This window comes from Podarcis tiliguerta (assembly GCF_965153285.1).
Source record: "Podarcis tiliguerta genome assembly, chromosome: 17".
Lineage (NCBI taxonomy): Eukaryota > Metazoa > Chordata > Lepidosauria > Squamata > Lacertidae > Podarcis > Podarcis tiliguerta.
In genome coordinates, this window is record NC_139550.1 from 36,610,895 (window position 1) to 36,623,481 (window position 12,587).

Here is a 12,587-nt window from a genome sequence, read left to right on the forward strand (position 1 = left end):
TTAACATGCCCATTATGAATCTAATGATGAACTAAAGATGTTAAGTTGTGGGCGAACATATCAGACGACACAGCGATTCTTCAAACAGCTCTTGTTTATTCAGAGGCCAGAACAGAACTGAACTGAAGAGCTCAGTCAGCATGCTTATATAGAGCTCCAGAACAACGTAACAGTAGCAACTTTCTAAAACTATCCAATCCCTGAACGTCACTTTCGATCCTTCATTTGCATACAAACTATCCAATCACTGAACGTCACTTTCAATCCTTCATTTGCATAACTATCTACAGTATCCCCCTGCTGGCCCAGGGTGAGAACTTCAGTACATAACAAAAGATATGCCAGTTCTCGTGCCACACCTAATGCTGCCAACCACCCTCTTCCTGAACAACTACATGCCATGCATAAATTCAGACAAACACTGTTTTCTTCACTGGCACATCCCTATGCCAGCAAACACTGCCTGTTGGATTGCTGCCTGCTGTACAGCTGTCAAAAGCTCAGGACGTGGTGGCAATTCTGTTGCCTTCCCCATTGGTTCAAAGAGTCCTGATGATGAGAAAGGACTTGGCACATCTCCCAACATGCCGGGAAGCGTTTCTTGTAATACAGAAAAGAAACCAAGGCACAGAGTTATAGATAGTTTGGGCCCAAAGGGGAAAACAACAGATGGCATTTGAAGGAAGGCGCATTCCGGTTAGAAACAAAGATAGCACATTGCTATGTAAACTGATGATGTTTTATTTATATCATGTCCTTTTCCTAGGTCTCAGAGCAAGTAGTAGCATATTTGTTTGTTTCAGGTGAAATCCGTAAAAAGCAAGTTTTGACAAAACAGAAAAGCCCCCATATTTCTACACTATCAGTCCAAAAGAAGATGTTACCATGTCTAGGTTCATGTGGTGGGGACTTGACTCCTGAAACAAGTATTTAGTTTTGTAGTTTGCTTTCAGGGCTGGTACACACACAAATATTCATCACCAGATCACTGCAACGCCCAGCAATAAATTTCACCTGTGAATGGACACCACAGACTGGACTTTTACCACGCTTCAAATGCAATATTGTTTCCCCTCAATGAAATCCGTTTACACATTCAGCAGGTAAATGCAGAGAAACGAAATTATGGAGAGGGTTTTTATTTTAATTATAAAGTGTCTAATGTTTTCTCTCCAACATTTTCTAAAACAATGCAGGCCCTGCTCACAGAATTATAGTCTTTCCTTTGTTTTCGCATGTCTCATATATGAACTTAAACCCAAGACAGCTGATTCACACAAGCAATTCATCCTCTCATATTACAGTGTCTAGCGACAAACATTGTGGGAACAAAACCACAGTATTCTGAGGTGTGAATTGTTGTTGTTGGCCTACAGCTTCCCTCATCCCTGCTGCCTGGGGCTGATGATGAGAGTTGGCCTCCAACGTCTGGAGGGTCACAGCTTCCCGGCTCCTGCATTAAGTACCAGCCATGCACGTGTTCTGTGAACAGGCCTGCCAAGAAGAGGAAACAAAAATGACTGGTTACTTGTCTCTCCGTTCGTCCAATGGTTTGCAAAGCCCCATTCCGGTAGGGAAGAAATGGTGCAAAAAAACTTGTGTACCATTTTGGCAAAATAAACGACCAAATAAATTAATTAATTCTGAAATCATTATAATTGGTTATAAACTAAACAGGGATCCGTGGCTCGCATTTTTTGGTTCTTGGGGGGGGGGGATCTGAACCCCAATATTCCTTCTTTCACCATGGTCACTTTTCTGACAGCCACTGCCAGAATGGAAACAGCTGTCAGGTGGGAAATGGAGGGAGGCCCTCACTTTACGAACTTGGTTTTACCCAGGTCTGGGAAATGGCACAATCTGGGAGTTTGAATCAACACAGCAGCGTGATGATAAATGGGCAGGGGAAGAAGGATAAATTTCTAAATACATGGTAATTGTTCATTGATTATATCAACAAATTGGCACTGTCATTATGACCAGCTGCCCTGGGTGTAGCCAGGATTTTTTTTGGGGGGGGGGGAATTAGGGTTGCCATATTTTGAAGAGCAAAAAAGAGGATGCCATGAAAATTCTCATTTTAAATACTCCTACTATACGTAGGCTATAGAAACCGTGATATATTGCTCAGGGGGGCAGGGGAAGAGAAGGGGTAAGCAAGTCTTCAATCACCAGTCTTGTCTAGGACTCATCCAGAAAGTATAGCCAGAGACATTTGGGCAAATTTTAAAAATGTTACCCCTGAAAAAGAGGATGTGTCCTGGAAAAAGTGGACACATGGCAACCGGGGGGGGGGGGGCAGAACTGAGTTACCTGTGACACAATTGGTCAGTTAAGTATTTATTTTTTTTTTACTTTATTGGGGGGCAGTTCCCCCCCGAACCCCCGGCCACACTACCTGCAACCAGGGGCGGAGGAAAGGGGTGAGGTAGGTGTGGGGCCGCCCTGGGTGTCCCCACTGAGGGGGGTGACAAAATGCGGGGCGGCACTCCCCACGGGGCCTGCAGTGGGCCCAAGGCTCTGCGCTGCCCAAACGGTCTGCCCGCTGCCCCCCCCCCCAGCTGAAGGGCGACTGAGCGGGAGGAGGCAGGCAGACTCTGGAGGCCCCACGGTGAGGCCTGCCCCTATGGATGCCTCGCCCCACCCTCGCCCCACCCCTGTGGGCAGCTTGCTCCCCAGGCGCCCGAGCGGCTTCCTCCGCCGCTGACTGTCCCTGGCTATAATTCTGGTTTTAACCCTCTCACTGGTCAGAGCTGAAGTTTCGATTTACAACTTTAAAACGAGATGCAACAAATTTTCCCTTGTGATCTTGTTGTAAATAAAAATATGCCCTTTTCCCTTATGGGGTATCCAAGAGCCCATATAGAGTCCTTACGTAGGTTCCCTATTGGTAGGAGAAGATTACAGAGGCCAACCAGAGAATATTGAGAAGCAAAGCAGCTAGTAAGCTTGATCTTTATTGATCTGTTGCAACAGGGTGCTCCCCTCACCCGCAGGAGAGGAAGAGGACCCCCAAAATTGCTGTGCAAGGGCTTATAAAGACTTTGAAATTCCCATCCTGTAGATCAAGACCACCCCCAGAAACATTATGCATACATCACAGAAGGGGTGTAACCTAAGACCACCCCTCAGATACATCCCACCTACATCACAGAAATTTAAATGTTGTTTTTCTCCTTGTCACAGTTTATCTCCTGTCTGGCAAGTTACTTGATTGGATTGCCTGGGGAGCCTGGCCATTCTTTTGTAGTGCTAAAATACTTATTTCCTGGGCCAGGTCACAGGCTCACACCTTATTCAAACAGACATATCTTGTGAGAAAAGAGACAATGGGGAGGCTTTTCCAGTTTAAACTTGCAGAGAAAGGATTTGGTCAGTTTAGGAATCAAAATGGTTCCAGGTTGGTCTTCCTGTGTTGATCTATGTATGTGCAGTTATGAACATTACCATATATCTAATACCATAAAATTCCTACCACAATCTCCATAGGTGGCAATTTTAAATGTTGCTGAGAGAGAGAGAGAGAGAGAGAGAGAGGTAGATAGCTTTAAATTTCTTAGCATTTTCTTAAAGCATTTTCTTAAAGCGATAGGCTATCCATTTTGGGGCCCCTGGGGCCCCTCCCACAAGGAGAACCTCCAAAAAAGCACACTGTGAAGGAGAGTTTCCTGCTGTCACTCAAAGAAGAATTCAAACTCAGGCTGCAGTGTCTACCAAAATCTTTAATGTTCAGATCAGTGCAAAACCTGGGCAAAATGTCATTAAAAGGCACAGCACGTTCTACACATAGCCAAGCAAGCAAAGACATTGATCTAGGAATGACACATACCCTGGCTTAGGAGCTAACTCCTCTTAAGCCCCCCCCCCCCCAATATTTGAGGGCCCAGGAACCCCCCCCCCCGCAAGTTGATGGCCATTTAATTGTGTGTGCCATGTCATGTGACTATGTAGGGCAGGGCTTATCGCCTACCCGCTCCCCATATATTATTCAAGTCGGCCCCCCAGCAACCCTGTTATTAGGGAGTGGGGCCGGCACTAATTTCTCACCCATGCGCAATGATCCCATGTTGAAAACAAACCCATTTGTATCCACTGCATTAATGCGCCAAGGGACTATTTTATGTGCCCTTATGACTGACAGGTGGTGGAAGGAGCGAGCCAGAGTCTAGTGAGTGAGACTGTCCCTGGCTATAATACTGGTTTTAACCCTCTCACTGGTCAGAGGTGAAGTTGTTCTTTACAACTTTAAAAAGAGATACAACAAATTTTCCTTTGTGATCTCCATAGGTGGCAATTTCAAATGTTGCTTGTAGATGATAGATAGATAGATAGATAGACAGATAGATAGATAGATAGATAGATAGAAAGAAAACTCTTAAAAAACACCAAGACGAAGATTTTAAAGAGAATCAAGAAAAGCAGATACACCTGATGACTAGAAAAGCCAAGGGAAAACAAAGATACATTGAACGTGAGGGACGAAATCAAGTTTATTTCCCTTTCAACCAACAAGTCTTTGGATGTACAAAGGAGCAGAGGAAAGGGTAGGTGGATATGAAGTCTGCTTCAAGCAGAGTGAAGAATAATTGCAGAAAATAGAAGGCTTTTCTTTTAAAAAGCATCTGGAAAAGCCATTTCATAAAAAGAAGGCTGGCGTTTCTGTTGCCGAAGTGATTATTATCATTACTGTTATTATTTATTGAATTTCTATACCGCCCTATACCCGAAGGTCTAAGGGCGGTTCACATAAAATATCAAATGTACCAAATCAAAACAGAAAGAACGACCCAAGAACGGGTTCCCAGAGCAGAGACAACAGGAGTCAGGCTATCCCTGTCCAGAGAGGGGCGTAGCTGGGCCACCAGCCAAAGCTGATGGAGGGCACTGGGGGTCACTGAGCGCCTTCCCTTGTCTCTCGACAGAGGTGCAGGGCGACCAAGGCCCTTTCCGTGCCAAAAGCAGGCCTAAACCCTGATGGAAATGGAGCCAGATAAGCAGCTTCTTCCAAGAGCACCTGGATCTGGTCTGCAACCGCTTGCTCCAGAACCTCGGTCCAGAAGTTGGAAAAACCAAGACAGGTAAGATTTTAACACAGGTAAGATTTAGAAGTGAGAAGGGTAGCGGGATCAAGGGGGATCCAGGGGGAGAAGACAACATTGTTCCATTTAATTTCATGTTAGCTCAGGTTGCCTTGTTGACAAAAATGCTTTGCAGCCATTTTGTGATAGCTTTTTGGCGACTATAGATAAGCTCCTTCGCTAATGGGCAGAACTTAATTTTATGTATATTGTGGCTTCCAAGGAGAAGAATAACAAACCCTCTTGAGCAGCTGCTTAAAAGTGGTGGCATTTGGCACATGAAGCCAAACAAATTGTACTTACTGGGCAACTGCAGAAGAGGGTCACCAAAATATTGTTGAGTTTTTGTTCCTTCTGAAGTGTATAAATCCAAAAGGTTCCAAACATACCAGCATTTTGCATCCTCGCCAGTAATTCTGTTCCTAAGGTAGAATACCGATTTAGAATACCCATTTTAAAAGCTGATGCATCAAACTGCTTTTTTTGTCTGTAACAGTTGCCTTGCTGATTTCAGTGTGAAAAAGTAAATAAGGCATTTTGAGGGTGAATCTACTGATGGTAATGGGAGAGGCATCGGAGTGAGTAGAGGTTTTCACCATTTTGCCGGCCATTTCTAAGCAAAAAAAGTCCAGCAAACGTTTAAACACAAAGATATTCACAATTAGGAAGGATGAGCCATGACCATTTTTTCCTGTACATAAAGGGCAGAAAATGTTGTCTGCTAATGGTAAGGCTGAAATGACAGAGAAAATATTTAAAATCTTATGAATCCCGTCTCTGGCTGTTTTTACTCATACATAAGGGGGTGGCTGATTGTTCCACTAATGACCAGAGCTCTGCCACACAAAATCATAATAACCCACATTTGTGAAACGTTTTGGAATAGAGATCTGTACCCTTCACTCCTGTAGATAAAGGAGGCATATAGCTCCCAATTTTCTTTGCCTGGGATACATGTATGATTGTTTAATGCAGGGAACATCTCCATAAATGCTGAGACTTTATTAGAAATTTGACCCAAATTGTATTTCTGACTTTTTGGTGAAAACTTGCATGATAGGGTTGCTGGGTTTCCAACAAATACTAAAATCAGGATCCTCGCCAGTTCATCTGTTCCTAAGGCAATATATTTAAAACCTGGTGTGGCAAACTGCTTCCTTTGCCTGTAACCTCTCACTTGGTTACCTTCAACTGCAATCGTAGCTTCTATTAATAAAACTTTTGAATTACCAGAGGTGGGATAGGCACTAATAACTAACAAGTGATTTCTAAATGCTCCATCATAATTATAGCAGCCATGCAGTTGTGTGTCTTCTGGCTGAAGGTCAACTAGGTGAGTATCTTGTGCCTGGCTGAGGGGAAAATCTCTGTTGTGTTCTGCCTGCAACTCTTTGTACAAAGATTCTTTCAGGTCGCAGTGAGGGGGACCATTCAAGCACCCTGAGCCTGTTGGAGAAAAGGTAGGCTCTAAATGGAATCACACATCAAATATGAAAACTAAATATTACAAAGAGCTTGTATTGAGCAACGTTGGTTATTCAATCCCTTTTTCAGAAGAGCTGCGAACTCGAAAGCCTAATGCGGTCGCTCTGCGTGCTTCTACCTGGAGGGACTTCTCTTGTCAGGACACCACTGCAGGGGAGGCCCCTTCCTGTGCCATCACCACACAATAAGGTACATCTTTTGGTGGGACAGCCAGCCTTGTTTTGTTCCAGCTCTTTTTTTTACAGACCTCACAGAGCTACCTGTGCCGGAAGCAGATCTGCTCCATTGTCAAGTAAGAGGCAGGGTCAGAGCTCTTGATCCATCAAGTGAACATCTGCAGTGCAGGATTGACAGACAACTGCATCTTCACTGCACTGCTTTAGGTAACCGGCTGTTTTTGCTCCTGTGTCGGGAGGGGAGGGCTACTGAAGACCTCAGTACAATCCTTTTGTGCTGGTTTCTCCATTTCCCCCCGCTTGATCTCTTCACAGTTCTGTCCCAGAGCCCACCACACTCAGGTGAAGCCAGCTCTTCCTGCAGAAGTCAGGTCAGTAAGAAGAGCTGTGTTCCAAAAACATTTATCTGGAATTGGTGGGAAAGGGCCGGGGACAAACTAATGAGTCCAGATTGCTTTTCACAGACAAGCAGAAGGGACTTCCAGGCCCATGAATTCTCACTTCGGAGGGACAAACAAAAAGGCAGAGTTTGATGACTGGAACCAGTCTCTCTGTTCTGCCCTGCAAATTAATGGCAGTCAACATGGCACTCTGTGACGTAAACACATCTAGGTGAATATCCCTTGCTAATGGCGAGGGATAAAACCTCGATTGTGTTCTGTCTGCAACTTCATAATTCTTAAGGGTTTTCTTTTTTCCTGAGAGAACATTCTGTATTCAGAGTGTTCTCTCAGGTTTTGCTTTTCACCTTGTTGCATTGGCCAAAAAAAAGCAAAAGACGCTGGTGGTTGGCGCTCCTGGTTTCCAGGACGGGGTTCAAGCCCCTGCGGTGTCCCTGCTTACTTCCAATGCAACCTCTCTCTCTCTCTCTCTCTCTGTCTCTCTCTTTATCTATCTCTCCCCCTTAAGGACTAAATGAAGCAAAGTGCTCCTCTGATGCATCACTGGTGTGTGTCTAAGACAAGGTGGATTACATGGATGCTTCCCATCCTAGCACTCCTTGCCATAGGGAACAAAATACTTACTTCTTTTATATATACTTTATATATATAAAAGATTGGCTCTTATTTTTGCATTGTTTGTTTAGAAAGTAACCTAAATATACAAACAAATGGATCCTATTTAGATTATTCAGAATGTGGAAAAGGCCTGGATAAAAGAAGAAATGGCATGACATTCTACTCATTAGCAGAAGAAGAAGAGCAAATAAAATGCTCAGGTGTCCTTTTTTCCAGAAGACAGTCGTCAATTTTCAGGGCTATCAGAGGCTTAAGTTGTGGACAGTGACAGTTCTCTGTATGAAGGTGTCCTCTATTTGAATGGCCGGGCATTCCAGGTCTGGCTGAAAGATACAGAAGGAAGAGCAGGGGCACTGAATGTCAGGGAAGAGTTAGAAGTTTTCAGTTTCTCAGAGGGAGAAAGCATTCCCCAAGGGGGGAGGGAGAGCAGTGAATCTAATAGAAGGGAGCAAGAGGAACAACAGGGAGGGACTGGCTGTTCCCAGGAAAGGCAAGGGTTCAGTTCTAGCTCAGATTCGGAGGAGAGGAGATACAGGCCAGCTCTAGCCAGGAGGGTAGAAAAAAGAGCGGGAAAACGAAGGGAGAGGCGCCTTCGCCATTTTGAGGGTGGCTGGTCATGGAGAAGCAGAGCTCAGAAGGTATCTGAAATAAGGGACTCTGAGGAAGAATAGTTAAAGTTGAGAACCGTTTATAAGATTGTTTTGTTAATACGCAATAAAAAGTTTTATAAAGAACAAGAAGCATTTGTGTGGTGATCTGAAGAGGACAACGACCAGTCCTGACACTGAAGTTGCCCATCAACAGATAGCACCTTGGCAGCAGACTAAGCGCAACCACCTAGGCCACAGTCTTCCCCACTGCAGTGAGATGTATAATATTCCCATGTAGAATTATAGGGTGACCTAACACATCAGACATACTCAAGGTAATACATATTCAGCTAAGTCAGTGGTTCTAGTGACTATGACTTAGTAGGATACAAACTACTAATATTTTTATATGTGCATCTACACGGAGCGTATGCAAATTGGAGTCCATTCCTTTGGCCAAGTGTCAATGGCCACTCTAAGCAAAGACGTGTCCAATTTCTGCAATTGGGGTTATCTAGGTTTAGGCCCTTTTGTTTTCTCCTGATCATGAGGAATGCAGTTTGACCCTAAGTAGGTTTAATTTGAAGGAAGTCGGAGTGCTTCCATAGTCTTACTCCCTAGTAAGTGCACGTTGGGATAGGGCTAGAGATCCATTTCAGAGTGCATGCTTTGTATGCAGGAGGTGGGGTCCCAGGCATTTCCAGACAGGGCTGCTAAGAAAGATCCTTCCAGAGCCACTGGAAATCAGGGATACCCAGGCATTAGAAGAACTATCCACCCAGATCTTCAGGAGGGCCAGAATTGCATTTTGCAACTTTTTCCACATTAGTTTGTGGAAATTTCTTTCTTTCTTCAGGGCAGTATGTTGCTGAAGGGAACGGCACACCTTCCCCTGCAGTGAGAATTCCTAATAAGAAATAATAAATAATAAATTTTATTTATACCCCGCCCTCCCCAGCCAAAGCTGGGCTCAGGGCGGCTAACAGCAGTCAACACAAACACACCACACACACACACACACAGAGTATATTGGGGAATGGGAGCACCAATGACTCACAATTCCTCTTCCAATACTTATTTTAGTGTGTGTAATTCCCCTTTGAGAAAATTCCAATATTACTGCATTAGAATGAAGCGCATGGGACACTAAATGTGACACTCATTTGGTACCAATGTTCTGGGCCTGGTTACCTGCCACAGAAGTGCTCTGGCCTGGCCAGAGAACAACCTGGAAAGTTATACATGATTCTATAAACCATCATGTTCACCATAAATCTACAGCAGTACTCATAAACCTCTGTTTTGTTTTTACAGCTTTCTCAGAAAATCAAGCATGTGTGAAAGGTCACAGCCAAGGCAGAGATGCAAAGCACATTTAAAGCACATGGTCCCATCCCCACACCCAGAATCATAGGAACTATAGTTTACCCCTCACATAGCTACAATGCTCAGCACATTTAAGAAACTACTGTTCCCAGAATCCCCTGGGGAAGCAATGTGTTTTAAATGTACAGTGGTACCTCAGATTAAGTACTTAATTCGTTCCGGAGGTTCGTACTTAACCTGAAACTGTTCTCAACATGAAGACCACTTTAGCTAATGCGCCGCCGGAGCACGATTTCTGTTCTCATCCTGAAGCAAAGTTCTTAACCTGAAGCACTATTTCTGGTTTAGCCGAGTCTGTAACCTGAAGCGTCTGTAACCCGAGGTACCACTGTATAGGGTGAATGGGACCAAAGTTCCATCTGCATTTTCTTGTGTCCCTGACAGAGGACAGTGGTTTCCTTGCTGCAACCCGTTTCACTATGCAGAGGTCTAAAATCAGCAACAAATTAATTACCATTATGTGACCCTCGCTCCCACCGCACACTGGAAGACTCTCAGATTACAGGTGTAAAAACTGGAAAAAGTGAATTCAAGTTAAAGTGTATGCAGATGACCTAGTGATAACAGTGGAAGAACCTAAAACTTCACTCCCTAAAGTAATAGAAAAAATTCAGAATTTTGGGGTAGTGGCAGGATTTAAGCTAAATAGGAATAAAACTAAATTATTAGTTAAAAACATGAAGGAAGAAGAAAGAACCGAATTAGAACAAAACATTGAGATGTTAAGTAGGGATTTGGTTAACATCAAGAAATATAAACCTATTTAAAAATAACTGAAAAAAATTGGCTTGAGGTAAAAAGAAATTTAGAAATATGGAGCAGAATGAATCTCTCAATGTTAGGAAAAATATTGGCGATTAAAATGAATGTGTTGCCAAAAATGCTATTTCTTTTTCAGTCAATACCAGTCATCCTGAAAGATGAATGCTTTAAAAAATGGCGGAAAGAGATTTCAAGATTTATCGGGGGGGGGGGGGCAAAAAGCCAAGGATAAAACAGAAAATACTTACAGATGTAAAAAATAAAGGCGGGTTTGCCCTCCCAGACCTTAAATTGTATTATGAATCTGCTTGTTTGGTATGGATCAGGGACTGGATGAGACTGTATAAGCAAGAGGCATTAGAACTAGAAGGACTTGACAACAGATTTGGCTGGCACGCATACTTATGGTATGGGAAAGGGAAGGTTCATAGAAGTTTTTACAACCATATAATCAGGAAATCACTAATGAGAGTATGGGAGAGATACAAAGACTTATTGGAACAAAAGACCCCATGGTGGCTCTCACCACATGAAGCATTACTGCTCAAACCACTTGGAAAGAAAGGAAAATGGCTCACATATGCTGATTTATTAAAGGAACATGTTGGAAAATGGAAATTAAGAGATTATGATGAGATCAAAGACCACTTTCAGAGTTGGTTGCATTATCGACAACTATATGAAACACATAAAGAAGACAGCAAGAAAAAATTTAGTTATACTAGATCTAGGTTTCAAACGGAAGTGATTGAAGGAAAAGTGAAACTACTGAAGGCCGCATATAGCATACTATTAGAATGGGAGACGAAAGATGAAGATGTAAAATCAGTTATGATTAAATGGGCACAAGATGTAAGTCACAACATTATGGATGATTGGGAAAAATTATGGAAAACTGACTTAAAATTTACAAATTGTAAATTTCTCCTATTGAAGGAGAATTACATGAAGATGATGTACAGATGGTACACAACACCAGTGCAGTTAGGGAAAATGTACAAAACTAGTTCAAATATATGTTGGAAGTGTAAGGAAAAGGAGGGGACATTTTATCATATGTGGTGGGATTGTAAGGTAATTAAATTTTCCAAAATTTTCAACCTTTCAAAAAAGTTGAAAAACATTTTCATGTATGTGACAACGGCCGCGAGAGTTCTGGTAGCACAAGGATGGAAGACTGAAGAAACCCCAACTAAAGAATCATGGCAAGAAAAATTGATGGACTATGCAGAACTGGCAAAACTGACATACAAGCTACGGGACAAGGATAACTGTGACTTTAAGGATGAATGGGAACCCTTTACAAAGTATTTGAAGACACAACAAAGCGAACTGGACTCCTTGGCTGGTTTTGAATAAACATTCAAACTTTTTATTGATAATAATCAGCTAAATAGTTTGAGGATCTATACAACTTTGTAACATGCAGAAAACAGCATTCTTAGAGAAACCAAAGACTGGAACTGAGGGAAGTCGGGGAGTGGGTGGGTGGGTTTTGGGGGGGGGGAGGGAGGAAAAATGGGGGGGAAACAAGGATATGTTTTTGAATAATATGTCTTGTTATAATTTTGAATAAAAAAAATTTTTTTTTAAAAAAAAGGAAGACTCCCCCCTTGCCCAGCTCAGCCAGAGGAGGGAGCCTTCCACAAAGTGGCAGAAGGCGTGGGCAGAGCGCTGCCTCTTGCTTTTTTGCCGCCTGAAGCGGGTGCCTTGCCCTGCCTCCGCAGTGGGCAAACAGAAAGCCCACAACTTGCGTGGGGCTCTGCGTTCTGGAATCGCACCTAAAGCGAAAATCACGTGTAGTCAAAACACACTGGGTGCAATGGTGCGCCAGATTGCCAAAGTCTTTCCCCCCCAGATCCTTTCAAACCCTTTTATTAAACAACAACAACTGATGAGCGTAGAAAGCTGAATAGGTGCAAATTAAATGCACTTAAATCGCAGGATTGCTGTACTTTATACCAAAAGTGACTGGCCGATTTGCAAGCTATGCTCCCGAGTTTTGCTTTTGTGTTTATTGTTCTTCTGCGGAAAAGCCCCAACCCTCCACACATTGGGTCTATTTCCCTCTAATATTCATAATCGCCTATT

At 43.2% G+C, this 12,587-nt stretch overlaps 1 long non-coding RNA gene across 1 annotated transcript; it reads right to left on the minus strand.

Annotated features, from left to right (window-relative positions):
- Positions 1-1,123: 1,123 nt before the first annotated feature.
- Positions 1,124-2,384, minus strand: LOC310668056. Its single transcript, XR_014506586.1, has 2 exons — positions 2,173-2,384; positions 1,124-1,494 (listed from the first exon to the last, which is right to left on the minus strand). It is a non-coding gene; the product is annotated as an uncharacterized lncRNA (long non-coding RNA).
- Between the last annotated feature and the right edge of the window lie 10,203 nt (positions 2,385-12,587).